Genomic DNA, 15,907 nt, shown 5'->3' with positions numbered 1-15,907 from the left:
TGCGTGAGACGTCCCTTCTGTCCGACGCGAAGACCTCGGAGGACCAGCTTAGGTCGCCGCTTGATTTCATTTTGCGAGGATTTTCTTTCGATCCTCCCGTCTCACGCTACCGGACATTTCTTCTTCTTTCTTTCTTTTTTTCGTTCTTGACCTAAACGACGTGTATAGGTTGCTTGCTTCTCTCTGTACTCGTCTGATCGAAGGAGACTTGCGCGTCGGCATGTGCTGGCGATGTTCGAGTGGCGAGCCGGCAATTGCTTCGCCTTGAGCTCACGTGCAGGGTGCTTTTTTTTTTTTTAAACTGCACCAAATTTTCAAAAAATTGCCCCTGGCTGATAGCAAAATGACATTGGTTATGACATTGATCTAAATTACTCGTTGAGGCGGTCATTACTTGTACGAGAAATCAAAGTGCTTAATTGAATAATTAAAATAATTTCGCTATGTAACTTCTAATTAATTAATTTACGGCACATATTTCAGTTTACATATTGTAACTGGTGAGTCTACAAGGCAAATCGACTTAGAACGAATTCCGAGGATGGTGCCGGTTTTGAGATATGCGCCGTCAAACTTGCTGTAAAGATGCACCGTTGTCCCACTTAGTTTTTAAAGAAAACGCTGTTTGTTGCACTGAAGCACAAAAGTAACTGGAACGCGAATGCACTTCGTCGGACACGGTGAGACTTAAAAAAATTGGCGCAGTCCTGATAATTCATTCTAAGTCGATATGCCTTGAATACTGACTAGCTACAATTCGTAGATTGAAATATGTGGCTTAATGTAAATAATTAAACGTTGATTAGCTTAATTATGTTAATATTCAATTAAGGATTTTGATTTCTCGTGGAAGTGGTGGGGCGCCTCATCGAGTAATCTAGATCATTGGTTATGAACGTGTGTTATCTATTACAACCTTTTTTTTTAAATTTGATGCAGCTAAAAGAAAAACACCTTCTATATCTGAGGTACGTGAACGTGGCAGTCCTCTAATCGCGATTACACCGTACTGCAGCTCGCTCTTACTGCGCAGCGTATCTCTACGCTCCTGTACCACCGATTTTTCTTTCTCCTTTCGTTTGCCTCCTCTTACGATGTTAGCTGCGACTGCTTCATCGCTTAATTCAAAGATAGAATGCCGAGAGGCTGCTGAGCATTTTCTTTTTCCTCTCCGACATGCCACGCCTTGCTAATTAACCTGGACATATCGATTTGCGCTCTTTCTGTTCGACGCTCTTCGGCTAATCAACCCTTACCCAATAAAGAGAACCAGTACAATCAATGAGCATCGTCATTATAATCACTTTATATCGTCATCATCACCGTAATACTTTAACACGACTGCCGTCGCCGTGCAATATCATGCACGCCATACACGCGCTATACAACGAATACACGCTATACACGTTCAATATATACGCCAGGCGAAAGTGCTTTTCACACTTCTTTTAAAACGTTATTCGGTCCAGCACTTTGCTACACGCGATTGTCATGCCCCCGTCTTTTTCGTAAAGTAAAAAAAAAAGGGGGGGGGGACGAAAATGCTATAAGTTGACCATGAGTCCAGTTGAGCAAGCCTTATGCCCGGTTGGGATGGAGGACGACCCACACGGCGGAGTAATGACGTCGACGGGGACCGTTTGCTGCTTGGGACATGCCCATGTAGATGATGCTGCAGCAGTATGCTTCCCGCATTGACGCAGGGCAGAATGGGTATGGCTCGAAGGAAGCGTCCGTTTCGCAATTAAAAGCGTGACGCTTAGATCCGCGCAGATGCGGCATGCATGCCGCGGTGGATGGAGCGCGGCCCCATCCGCCAGCCCTCTGCGGCTTCCCGGCTATTTTCCTCCCGCGTCCCACGCGACGAGAGAGAGAGGGATCCCCGTAATCCTGCGGCTCTATCGCGCCCCTCTGCTGTCGCGTCCAATTTAAACCGCCGCGGCTATTCCGACTTGCTCGCGGTCTGTCTAAAGTAGGACAGCGCGGGGCGCGTTTGTGCACCAGTTGATTTTTCTGCGCCTCAACATCCTCCCGGGAAAATGTCATGTAGATCGCTGCTCAGGCCGAACCGGGGCTGCGCTTTGAAGCGAACTTTTACACGGCAGTGGGTCAAACATGTGTCTGTATAGAGAAGGGTCGCACCTGTGAAATGAACTGCGTCGCTATTGCTTTTGTTTCCCGAAATAAAGCGCGCGATTTCGCGTTCAGTAGCAGCACGCTCGGTAGCAGCGATGCGGTGGTTTAATTGACTTCTACTTTGTTTTTAACCTTGCACTTGCGTTTCTTGCGCATTCGTGCTGTGTGTTGGAGCGTTTGTAAGTAAGGTGTATACGCGTGCGATGCAAGAGTGTTACATCGGAGCTAATGAGCCACTTTACTTTCATTTTGTGTGCGCGGGAACTTATCTGAACGGTGATCTTAATTAAGGCAGGTGACTGCATGCTTACAGGAACGAACGAAGCGTTATTTTACAAAAGAAAAGTACGGAAATAAAGAGACAGTGGATGTATAGCGGGGCAAGCTGCCCTAGAAGAAACTGAAAACCGTGAATGTTATTGGGGCAAGTATAGAAGCTCGCTCATTATTGGCCACCGAAATGATGACCAGGGATTATTTCTGGTGTCATCATCTACGTACGTCAGCGACGAGAAGTTACAAGATCTTCTGACGTCATCAATTGAGGTCGGTGATTTTCATCGCTTCGGCCTCTCGACGAGTGTTATATATCAGCTTATTTTCAAAGGACACATCTTATACCTGCTCACGTCAGGGTGGCTAGTACGAGGCTCCTCGGTGCGTCTTTATGCACATCGACTACTGCAGTGCCGCAAGTGCTTAAATTTACTTTACTTATGCTCTGTCTGCATAAAACGGGCCGCATGTCTTAGCTGCGTAAAGCATGTCGTGTAGAATCCTTACGCGCAGCGGAGGAGAAGAAGCGCTCGAATCACGGTGGACCGCAGAAGGTGAACTAGGAGGACTGGTCCAACATAAAGAAAGACACGTCAGTGGCTGCGACAAAATGAGCGGGAGCAGTTTGACACACGAAGAGGTATAGCAGCGCCAGTAGGCCATCGGAAGGAGCGGTCGCGTTGTTGACGTCGGCACGCATCCAAGCCACCGGCCTACGCGTTGGCAACCCCAACAGACTGCATCCAAGCCAGATGGCTACATGCAGTTGCGCCGTTCCAGCTGGAGGTGATTAAAAGGACATCGCTGTATAGTGAGCCTCCAGAGACAAGACGTAAACTCCTGCCTACACCTGACTACAAGAGCGCTCCTACTGCCATGGTCACGGAGCTCTCCGATGACGATCAGGGTCAATGACAGCGCGTCGATATGTTTCCAAGTATAGGACTCCGGTTATGAACGCGATGCTGCGTCAAATTAGTGAAGCCCTGTAGTAACTGCTTTGTCGCTACAGTACACGCCTGTAGCAAGAACAGCTGCGCAAAAAATGCACGCTATAGACGGCCTCCTGGCTACGTTTCAGTAGCCTCGACCTCTGTCCGCCAAAGTGGATACGCCGTGAAGGGAGCGCGTTCGCGTTGCACGAGGACTGTAGGCTGGGTGTAGCTGTGTAGCCATCGTCTTAGCCATACCACCCTCCCTCATCTTTCCTAGTACCCAGCGTAGAGTGGCAAGCAAGGTGGACGTTATGCAGGCCAATCTGTCCATATTTATTCCTGAAGTTTTTATCTGAAAAGATGCCACTGCGATGTTCGCGCTGATGTTTTGCCTACCAGGAATCAGCAAACGTTTCTTACTCAACCGTGGAGGCGTCGCGGGCACGTTTGGGCATGAACACGTCACCAAAGCCTTTGAATATCATTCTTTTTATCAAAAATTAAAGAAAATATATATTTCTGTGAAGGTATACGCATGAACATAGTCCGGAGCATTCTCCATTTACGCTTGTTTCGGGCTCGCTGTGGTTTCCCGGGGCGTTTTGCACGAATATTTAATAACGAAAATAATAACGAATTAAGAGCGCGTTCTTAAACGTCCCGTAGACAACTCCTCTAGTACGCACTAGAACGCGTTCTTAAATTCGTCACTACTTTCGTTATTAAATGAGAGAGAGAGAGAGAGAGATTTGAAGAGGAAAGGCAGGGAGGTTAACCAGATATTAGTCTGCTGTTTGTTACCGTGTACTGGCGTTGGGAGATAGGGGTTAGAAAGAGGACGGAAAGGTTCATTGCCCAGCAGAAGCGGCCACGGCGTTGCCAGTTGAATGCGAATATGCCCAAGTTGATATATGCTTGAAGTCGCGTTAAATAATTACGAATGCTCAAAGTCGATCCGGAACCTTGCACTGTGGCGTTTTCCTGGTGCGAATTCCGGGACGTTGAAGTCAATTCGATACGTGTGTTGGCAGATGTGCGTCTGCAGCACTTTGCGAAGAATAAGACAAAGCACTCGCGTATATTATAGAAGAAGAAAATGCTCACCAACGGGTTGTTTACAAACAAGTCAGGAGTCAACGGTCGATGCGTCCCCCAGTGTTCCTGTACTTCACACAGCGGAAGCCGCCAAGTCTCGACTTCTCGAGGCAGTTGCCCGGTTTGCCAACTGTAAGCTGCGACGTCGGCTGTACTATGCGACTGTGTGAAAGTACTCCGCGAGGAGGACACAAAAGAGCACGAATCTTAATGGTTCAATGAAGATACCGCGAGTTCTGACGATACAGAGACGGACCGACGAACTTTCCCGCCCGCGCGTCTTTGAACAATTAAAGGACGTTGCTACACGGTGTGGGAATGTTGCTTACATGAAGGAATTGGAAGTGTCGCTGTATGCACAGACGCTGTTTTGCCTTGTTTGTAAACAAGGCGGGGTCATCGGCCTTTGGCTCTCTGAATCTCGCGATGTCTCGGCCGGCGAGATTTCGTTAAGGTCACGGGGAAAGAAAAGAAGAGAGAGAAGAAAATTAACAATAATTATAATAATAGTAAAAAATAAAGAAAGGCAGAGTTTTGTTGCAGTTAATAAAAGCTGCGACAAGGAGGATATCGGACAAATATGATGGCTGGGATAGCTCAATGAGAAGAAAAAGCGCGCAATTATTGTACGCAGCGTTCGCTGCACACTCTAACACCTGAACCTTTACATTTAACGCTTTAATTAAGCTTACTCATCGCCGCACACGAAAACTTAATGTTGCGTATTCAGTGAGAGAGAGTCTCACTGACGGAACGGCTGATTTCGGTCGACGATCGATATCGACATATTCTCCAGAACGACGGCGAACGTTCAATCGGATGGAGAGACCCATGACTGATCGATACGCTATCGCCACCGATCAGCAAGAACTGCCGGAAGTACTGCGACTGGCGTTATCAGCGTAAACGCCACCTTCTCGAAGAAAAAATAAAATGAAAAATAAAAGAAAGAAAGAATAAGAAATGGAATTCATTAACATTAAGCGGCGCCCTACGTTATCTCAGTCGTCTTCTTCATTATCGTACTGTCCGTGCACGCAAGGCGAAGGCGGTAAAACTGCACACTGAGCGGTCCCCTCCCAGTCGAGAGACCTTATCGCGGCTCTTCGTATATATAATTTATTTACTTCCAGTTTATACAAATGAGAGAGATACCGGCTTCCTCTTCAGCGGCCGGTTTCGTAATCCGCGTAACCCGGTCTGCAGCGGAAGCCCCCCCAAGAAACACGCGACGAGGTGCGTGGAGGGCCCAGCGACGGCGACTGCGCAACGCCGCGTGGCGTATACTTCTCCTCAGCAACGACGTGCAGTACAGTGAAAGCTACAGGTTGGCGCGCGTTAGCTTTCACCAGGAGAATAGTACGATTGTCCGCCTCTGAACGCCTTCCGCGCAACGCCGACTGAATTTGTGCTTCGCGGAAGGTTTAATAGCGTACAATGGGCGAGCTCTTCTTTTCTTTTTGTTGTTTTATGAGCAGCATGTCCTCACCGGCTGACACGACGAGCCTTACAGCATTCGCGGCGTTGCACGATGTCGGCGAGACGGGAGTGGCAGTCGGCGGCAAGGGGCGGGCGGCGGCCCTGCACATGCGTAACGGCGAAGTCGCTGCCGCTTGGCGTGACAAGGCCGCCCGGTCAGCTGAAGCGTGCCGGCCGGTCACGGGCGGATTTTCGCCGCACGGGGTGCGCGCAATCTGCGGCCTCGGGCGCGGAGGTGCACCGCGTCCTTACACACGAAAGACGGACCACCGGCCAAAATAGCCGGGCTGCGCGTGTTTCGGGGCCGCGGAGCCCGTGGCGTGATGTAGGCATATGACTTGCCCGCACCCTTCCCGCGGTTCCTCTCCTACTTTTTTTTTCCTTCGCTTCAACTGCGGTACATGAAAATCCGACTGCTGTTCTCACTAGTTGCGTGCAGCGCTTCCCGAAGGTGACGGCTTGCGAGGGCGTGGCAGCTCGCAGACTGAAAGGAAGAGTCGTAGCGCGGTGACCCATCGATTTCTCTTGTAGCACCGAAACGCTGCGAGCGAGAATCCTTAATGGAGTGACGTGGGTACAGCTTTGACCACCTGGAGTTTTTCTCGGGTGCCCTATATCTCGGCGCATTGGAGTTTTTGCTGCGTTCTGTTGCCGTATAGAGTGTAGGAATAACTTGGCTTGTTGGTACGGCATGAAGAACAGGCAAACAGATGACTCGCAGCTCTGACGAGCGCCTGCATCTGAATGTGGGGCACCTCGGTCAGGAACACAACGAATGACGTCGAGTTGACCGCCAGAAAGTCATAAGCGCTCAGCCAAAGCTGAAGCTGCAGAGCAACTGGGGAAACGTGCGTGCGTGTGCTTGTGCGGGCCGCGCTGAATTCCGGCATTAAGATATTCCAACAACGGAGACTTCATCCGCCCTCTCTCGAAAAGTGACGTAGATTATACGAATAGGATAAAAAATGTCCAGCGCGAAGCATACAGCGAAGACGGAACTACGGAACGTGCTCGTGTATTTGCTTGACCGTTCGCAGCCACGGTCTCGACGCTATGCTGCACGCAAATTTGGCGCGGAACGACAGGTCTCCGGTCGAATGAGCTATTGCGGCTGTGGCCTCGGCACTCGCTTCTTTGTTGCCTACTTTCGCCGCTGCGTATAGAGCGCTGCACTTGTTTAAGCCTCTCCCTTAATTCCTGTTCGCCTTTCTCGCGGTAACTGAGCTCGTGGCGAGCTTCATCCAGTGTTTCACAGTAATGACGTGGCGAGACCGCACGACGTGACTCGTGGTGGACGTGCAACCTTGCTTTGTGATCTTTACCATGCGAGAACTTTGCTATACAAACTTTGGAGAAAACGGCCAAATATGTCTGGGAGGAATATTGTCAGTCAGGCCCAGCTCGACGCCTAAACGCCAGCGAGTTACGTGTAAACTGCATTCTCCAAGACTACTGTGCGACGAGAAGTAAAAATAATAATAAAGCAATTACGGTAGTTTTCGGCGAAGACCACGTCTGGGTATCGTCCTCCTTATTTCTTGTTTCTTCAGGCGGGCGAAACCTGTTTCTCTATTATTTTTTTTCTATTTCCGCGGACGTTCACATCGTCTGAATCGGCTTGTGTTTCGAGTTCATGTCGGACAGATTGTTTCAGCTGGATGATCTGGGGTCATGAGCTTGCTTTCTCAGAAAAACGAGTCTCAGTTTTCAAAAGGGGGATCCCTTCTGTAACAACAGAGGAAAGCTGAACGCACAAATAAAAAAGGAAGAGAAAGAGAGCGAAGCGGCGATTAGGCAACCGGTGTTATACTGTAGAACGTTCTTTGTTGCACCAGGGAGCACCTGAGTAACGCTGCCGTCCGTGCTTGCACAGCGGTTGTCATTTCTTGTATTATTGCACCAGAACAATACGCGGGCCGTGTGGTGTCAGTGTCAAGGTATACCGCGAACGAACCGCCAATAGAGGCGGTAAACTGAATTTCCCGGTAAACAGTGATCGTTTCTGATTCGTTTTACCAGGTAGAAAAGCCACTCCCCTTCCCCACTCTTGGGTGGTCGTGTACGATGGTCCCATCCTACCGTGGCCATCGTCGCACAGCACGTCACGCCCTTACGCCGCACGTTGGTGTTTTCTTTTGTTTTTCCTTACAATCCATTGTCGTTATCGAGTGCTCCAGGCCACCGTGACTCACATGCGCGCTACCGACAGGAAAGTGACCTCGGCGGCCTTCGGGCATAAAGAACACAATAGGCTGCGGTGATCCGTCCCTCTCTTTTATTTCGGGTCAGAGAGAGAGAGAGAGAGAGGAAAGTAACGCAAGGTGTACACTGTATGCACAGAAGCGACAGTGTTCGTCATAGTATGGTATCTGCTGGACACTGCATGACGTCTGTGCAGTGAGAGAGAGCGAAGGCCTCGAGCGTTGGGGCCACCTATCCAGAGTTCACGCGCCGTTGCCGCCTCGCGGGCTGACGCTGCATATTAATCGAGGCCGGGACGAGCCGTTAGACGTGCATGAATATTCACGCGACCTGTCTCATTGACAATGGCCGAAACGGCACGTTGCGGCATGCGCGCCGGATGTTCACGGGGATGGCAGTTGTGACTTCACCCCGCAGGCGAGGGCGTGTGTAGAATAGCTGGGCGTTGGCGCTCGCACCGATGTAGCTTAAGAATGAAGCGAACGGTGGAAAGTGGCCGCAGTTTGAATAAAGCTCAAACTTTCCCTATAGGGCAGAAACCTTCTGCGGCAGTGTGATAAGGGCGAATGGGGCGTTACCCACTGTATCTTCTGCGCGTGCTGCCACCGATATCGTATCGCGTGACAAGTCTTTTACTGGCTTGTAGTGCCGGTAGGTACAACGTTCGATAAGTGTAGGTAAAAAGGAGTCTTCCGCTCGCACAGAATCAAAACTTGTGAGAAGTCTCGGCACACCTGGTAGTCTTACGTGTCCACACCGAGAACCTGTGGATATTATTTGCAAGTTGTTTATTTATGTGTTTTTTTTACTTTGTTTACGTGCCAACCACGCCTAGCGAGCGACGCACCGTGCATATGCATTTATGGTGCTAATTATATATGCTAAAATATAAATATTTTACCTATGTGATACAAACATCGCGGCCATTTGTTGGTTGTCCCTGTATTATTGCACCGCGCAGCCTGGTACTGTAAGAGCACGAGCACAAAAAGGAGAAATGCTGCATGTGTTGGTATTATCTTCGATGTACTTGGTTGTACGCGCCATGACAACCCTGCAAACAGCTGAGAAGAAATCCATTGTTTCTGCACTATTCGGGGCGTGAAAGGTTGACAGCCTGTTCGGTCGTTTGTCTGTCCTCTCTGACAACTGAAACGACGGTCGTTCACTGCGAAAAAAAAAGTTACTGGCCTAACTCACTCTACAAAAACACCCTTGTGTGCGTTCCTTGAAGAACGTGCGTGGCAGGTGTAAGACGCACTGAAATTTATTATCGGTGGCACAGGTGCGAATTTACAGACTAGTCTTTACTGAGGAGTGCGAAGTAGCGCACTCAAGGCCCATTAAGGAGACGCGCAGGTTTAGTTCAGTTTTTTATGCGCAGTCAATAAATCGTGAAGGCTATAGTATATAAGTGCACTTCTACGCACTGCTTGTGCCGCTTTCTTTTTTTTTTTTTTGATAGCAAAAGATCGTTCATTACTTGTTGAGTGCGCATGCCCGATTCGTAACTGTTTTTCAGAGTAACTAATCGAGTTCTCCATTCTCTTTTTTTTTCTTCTCTTTCGCAGGCAGCCTCCGTCACTACGAGTGGTAAGTAAAAAAAAAATTGCCCGACATTTTTTCAACTTCTTTGCATGCGCAGTGAGATTGCTTGTAAGACGACGCTGTAGTTGAGTGCAGCACCATGTCCGAGCACATACTGCTGAGAATAGTCCGGAAGGATGCCTAGCGCTTGCGTCTAAAGGCCATTTTTTGGAAGCGAAAAATTTATCGTTGACGGCTTACTGCACGCTTCATGGAAGGACCAGGGATAGACACAACTTTCTAGCTCAATACCGCGCACCGGATCATAAGCAAGGTTGCTGTGTTGTCGACTCAGCTTCGTTACACAATTATCTAGCGCACGCACGTTGGAGGAATACAGTGAAAACTCTGCAACGGCACGAGACATTGTAGACTTGTGCAGTACAGGTCCTTTTCTTTCTTTTATTTTCTCTTTCTTAATTGCGATAGCAATTATATCGAAACTCCAGGGGTATTTCTGCCGTCACCGTCGGTATCGCCGTGAGGTCCCGTATAAATTCCACGGGCGATAAAATCGTCGCTATGCGCCGTATGCTGTATGGGCGAGGGAAAGCGTGCGAGGGTGAGCCGACTATGGTGGCTCAATCTCGCGCGCGCAAGGAAGGAAAGCAGAGAGGAAGCGCGTCGCCTTCCGTCGCGCGCAAGGCTTCAGGGGGAGGGTTGGGAGGGGGGAAGGGTCGCGTTCTACTCCGGACCGCTGTATACTGAAAGCCATCTGCGATGGGTACAGAGTCCGCGCTGCACTGTGTCTTCAAGGCGTAGTTCGCGTTGAAGCGAGCGGCTGCACGAAGGTCAATTCGCTCGCTTCTGCTGCCGCGTTTCCTCACTGCAGCGCTTTGACAGCGAGTTTCCGCGGTCATCAGACGTGTTCCTGTTGTCTTGCATGCGCGTGACACCATGCTTGTCAATTTAGTTATACTCGCGGACTACTTTCTGTGGCCTCGCCTCCGTCGTTACTACGGAGGCGAGGCGCGCACAAGTGAGAGCGCTTATGGAAAGAGTCCCGCGTTTTAATCCACGTTACTTTAGGCTGGGGAAGAGAAAACATTAGCACCTTATTAGCAATAATTAAATAAGACAGAACGCACCACTGAGTGTAAAGGCAAAGTCCCTCAATACTTTGTAAAGGTTTACTTATTTTGCGGCTTTTCCCTTCCGTGTCTGGAACGCAAAACCGTCGCACGAGGAAGCTGCGTCGATTCAGCGTCCGTTCCGAGCAACCAAAAGCACTGTCAAACGCTGCCGGACTACTTAGCACGGTAACACATCGCGCCTGTACTTTTCCCTTCATAGCCACACGAACTTGTCCGCGAGTATAGTATGCCTACGTTTACACGGCCGATAAAGCTACTATCCTTACTTCGTATAGCTGTCCACTAATTTGCTATCGCAATCGATGCCTCGCCTTTCGGGCGAAACTGCGACCGTTCTTTAAAAGAGTGGCTGCGTTGCAAATCAAATGTTCAACTTTGCAAGTTTCGAGAACTTTCAAGGAGCGAGAAGACGCCTTCGAAATCCGAGACTTCACAAATTCCTCCCCAAGTTCAAACAAAAGTGATAAAGTAAGGCAGGGCTTCATTTTCTCTAGTAATGCTAAGACTTTCCTCGCCCAATGAACAGAAGTAAAAATAATGCATTACCAGCTTAAACTGATTTAATGTTACTCCTCAGTGGAGGGGGGGCACCTTTCAGTTGGATACAGAGAACTCGCATTTTCTACTCTTCCTTTTGTCTTTGCCTGGAGAAAGAAAAAAAAGAGAGTCGCCGTCATTGCCTTAGTTTTCTTGCAAGGAGGCACGCTATCGCCATCTAATGAAGGCGGCCCCGGACCCACACTGAAGAGAGACTTCGCCTCATCGTCCAGGAGACGTGCGCGGAGCCACGCCGAGAAAGCGATTGCCGGCAGAAGTTCTAGAAGGCCAGTTTGCAAGAGAATGGCCATAGAAGGAAACCCGTCCCGCGCACTCCCTCGCGCTTAGACTCAGGGATTGGCCGATCGCCCCTCCTCCTTTCTTTTTTTTATGGATCATTTGCTATGCCTCCTCATTCAGAGCGTGACCGGGGAGCAGAAGAAGGGAGTCTGCCGCTCGTGCATGGCAGAAGTAGCCGCGACGCTACGCCTACCGCTGGCCTCCCGCGGACCAGAACGGCGGTGGACAGTTCTTCGAGGCCTGGAGCCGTATACAAAAGAGAAGGACAGAAGGGCACAAAGAAAAGAATGCGAGGCCGTTCGGCGTCGTTCATGCATACTACATGCGGTGCGCGCGGCGATAGAATAGAAATGAAACTTTCGTGGGCGTCGTTCTTTCCCTTGCTTGTTTTTTTTTTCTTTCTATTTACCGCGTTCAGGTTACCTCATCGCAGGGTATGCGCGAAATGCACTGAGACTGCAATTGCGAGGCCGTGCTCTGAGTTTTCCTCGCTTCTTCGAAGCTGTGTGTTCGTATAGCGTCCCCCTTTTGTTGGTGCTTTGCAGACAAGAAGGGGGAGGGGGAGGGCTGAGTTATTGAGCCGGGCATGCGTCATTCAGGTGATTAATCAGTGTTTTCGCCCTTGCGAGCGTAACAACGCCGGCACTTTAGCGAAGTCGCATACGAATGAGCTACGGCGAGAATGCCGTTAGGCTTTATGAAGCGGCCTTCCACTTTCCCCCCCGACTTTCGTTACTTTCTCCTATACATGGCCAGCAGAGTCGCAACATTCGCTAGGTAAACTTTTAACGAATACGACGTAGCAGAGGGCGTGGTGCGCTTCTCTGGCGCGGTTTTGTTGTGTTAGAGCGTGCGGAACAGGTTCTCGAAACGCGTTGATTCACGGAGGAGCTTTGCGACCGCCAGCTCAGGTCTATTTACTGTGTTTGTAAGGAATGACGCTGCATCTCTTATGGAGCTTGACGTGATGATTACTCTTTAGTATGCCCCTCTCACGTCGTGAACGTTCTGGCCGGTGGTCCTGAGAAGAAGGCTAGGCTAGTTGGCTGCAAATATTGCTATATACGTGTTATATACCGGCGCCAGATTCAGACAGGGCTGTTCACGTTTCCCTCGCCAATGCGTTTGCTCTTATGAATGGTATGGTTATCACTGCGTAGTGAAGACGAGACGAAGTTCGTCGTTTGTCTTCTGTCTAACTGCTTACACGCATCTTGCACTGTGTTGTCTAAATATGGCGCTGGTGGATCACGCATCACAACTCTAACCTGTATAAATCGTTCATGCCGAATCCCTTGTATGCTGGTTTCCAAGTCAATATTCGAAGATTGTTCTGCTGGAAAAGCGTGCTTTGATACTTTGCGAGAGGCCACCTGACGACTGTTTAAGGACAAGCTGGCTTCGCACAAATGCAACCAGCTTTACTTCTAGGCCCATGATCTCGTTTGGGAATTTGTAGAATGAAGCGGCAAGAGGATAACGACTTTTCTTGCGCATCCATTTATGTATTAAATCGCCTCGTTGTCACGGATTAAATGGAATGAACTTCGATGAAGCTATAGATGCTTTGCAATTCGAGCTGAAATGGGCTCTTCCGAATAGTCGATTCACGCGAGTCGACACCGTGCTGGTGGCTTTTGAGCTCCTGCACTGACCAGGAGCGTGATTTTACTGCATTACGGTTTGCTCTTGTGATTTGTGTTTATGGCGGTTGTTCACATGGTCTCAGCCGTGTACATCGCTTGGACTGGCAGACTTCTACAAGCTCACAAGTACTTTGTGGCGTCAATGTTTGTGATTACTACGACGTGCTTCTTGTGCACAGTGTCCTTATGAATATAATCTTGCGTGCGCAACAACTTTCTTTGGCCTTTTGTTCCGTTTCTTTCGCTGTTGTTAAGAATTTGCATGTTCATGTCTCCGTGTCACCTCTAACATTTCTTTCTTTGTGCTTTCCAATATATCTTGTATTTTTAATGCTTTATTTAGACATTACATTGTCTGGGATGTAGGGGCTAAAGGCAGATGCAACTGCATGACAAAGACCCCCCCACCCATACCGCTTATATATAACCAATATTGAGAAGCAGTGTTGGAATCTTATCTGTGCCTTGGGATATGGGGCCCTTATGCTGCCATTTCACACACATTCTTGAATTTAGTAAACACCAATGACAGAATAAATGAAATGCAGGTGTCGAGTCTCTATATTTATTTTATTTTATTTAAGAATACTGCCAATCTCGTCAGAGATTATAGCAGGGAAGGTACACGAAGTGTATGTTGGCTACCCAGAGTCATACGCGCACGACATTATACATTCCTATTTGAATATCACATTAGAAAAAAATATGGTTCGGGTTACACCATCTACATAGAAGAAAGAAAGAAAATTGTAGATTGGTAACAATCACATAGGCTCAACACCCATATTCTTCGTATGCGCGCTCTCGAACGGCGTCGCCAGCAAAGTAGTTTTGCCTGCTTTCGTAACGTCAAGGCGAAGCGGGCAAACATCTCGATTCGATTTCGTCCCGCGAGCTTTCTCTCTATTGCAATACCGGCTCAAAAGCGGGCTCTCCGCTGGGACGCGACAGTCGAGGCAAAGTCAGCGCCTATAGATGCGATGTGTATCACGCGTAGTGTATGCTTTCCACCACCTCCTCTCCCGACTTCGCGGTGTGCCTCGGTCAGCCACGTCGTTGCTCGGCCGCGAGGGGTCGATGTCTCTCACGGCAACCGACCCGCGCGCCTTCGTCCCAGGGTCGCGGGCTTGGCTCGGCCGGGGTTCGACTTGTTTACTACGCGCGCTCCGAGGAAATTAGGAAGGGAGGGGGGAGAGAAAAAAAGAGGGACGAAAGGAGCGAAGCGGCGAGCGGGGACACGCAAAATAAGGGAAAGAAGGCGTTGTCCGCGGTCGACGCTGCCGGCGACGGTCCGTGCTTGCACGTGCTTCGAGGAGGCACGCTTTGTTGTGGTTCCGTCGCCATGACCACGGTCAACCGCTGAGCCGCTGGAGCGGCTTCCACCGAGGCGCAGCGAGGGTTTGCGGTGAAGGACGCGGCGTGGTCGGGATCGCCCTGGCACGGGCGGCGGTGACGACTGACTGGCCTTCGCTTAAAGCGGGCCCCATTGATCACCGCCGCTCGCTGCTTGCAGCTGCCGCGGCCTGTGGTATAGCTATCGCGCGCTGGGTGTCCAGATCGGAGTGGTCCGGCGCGGCCGATCGCGGGTGGTGCCGGGTTGTGCCTTCATCGCCTGATTGCGTCTCCCGGGGCCACGGCCGCGGTGCGCTCGTTCCAGGAAACCCCGCCGTTGTTTACGCGGCGATGAATTGGGGCCTGCGGGGCCGGAAACTGTTGACGTGGGCGGCAGGGTGGTTTAATTAGTCGGATGAGTCGCGGTTCATTCGGAGCCGAGGATGGCTGCGGTAGGCGGGAATAAATCCTGATGTTCTGTTCAACCTCTCCTCTTTAGACTCGCAGAGCTTCACCCATTCAGGGAAGGTTGCTTGTTTTTCACTTTCATTTTTTTTCGCCTGCCCTTCTATAACTTCACCATTCAAAGGTATACACATATTCTGCCATATAGTTGTATAAAGTACCTCAAAAGTATTTAAACACTGCATAGTCGAAAATTAGCTGTGAGACAGACAAAGAAGGTCAAGGACGAATAAGGTTTATGAATTAAGTCGCAATAAATTTAAGCGCATTGTGTGGAAATTGGGACCATACGGTCAAGGCTGCGGGTTATCGTTGGATTAATATAAAACTGACGTGAAGACCGTCATTGTACCTCCAATGTTTGTTTGTTTTTTCTTCACTTTAGGCACGCGATCCCAATACATACCCGAATAATCGCACCGTCGATAGTCCTTTTCAGAGTGCAATGGTCGTCCATCGTTTCCCGACTCAGACAGAAGAAGTAGGCGTATACACGTGTGTGCTTATGTCGTTTTTATGTCACATTAGTGCGGCCGGATTTCTTCGCGTCTATTTCTGTTGAACCCTTTATAGTTTTGGCCTGTGAAGTTTGGGCGCGACATGCAGGGCATAGCGCTTACAGTGCTTCTCGATTACATTTAACGAAGGCCCCCTCGTTTTTTAGAGCGAAGCTTTCTTCGCCACACGCCACCCCCCTCCCCCTATTCTGCCCTCCCCACCCCCGTCACAGGCTGCACGCACACTGCATATATGACTAATATAAATACATATTTTACGCATCGCACTTACTTGTATAGCATTGATAACCTGCTGCTTAAGCATG

General features: G+C 49.5%; 1 protein-coding gene across 1 annotated transcript in view; it reads left to right on the top strand.

The window, feature by feature from the left end:
- The window catches only part of bdg (sodium-dependent transporter bedraggled), a 173,613-nt gene that overhangs the window by 65,763 nt on the left and 91,943 nt on the right, over positions 1-15,907 (top strand). Inside the window, exon 2 of the mRNA XM_050171424.3 lies at positions 9,695-9,716. The gene's annotated coding sequence lies outside the window, so the exon portion shown is untranslated. The remainder of the gene's footprint in view (positions 1-9,694; positions 9,717-15,907) is intronic.

The sequence above is a fragment of the Dermacentor andersoni genome, chromosome 6 (assembly GCF_023375885.2).
Source record: "Dermacentor andersoni chromosome 6, qqDerAnde1_hic_scaffold, whole genome shotgun sequence".
In the NCBI taxonomy this organism is placed as follows: domain Eukaryota; kingdom Metazoa; phylum Arthropoda; class Arachnida; order Ixodida; family Ixodidae; genus Dermacentor; species Dermacentor andersoni.
This window is presented reverse-complemented; position numbering and strand designations above follow the sequence as displayed.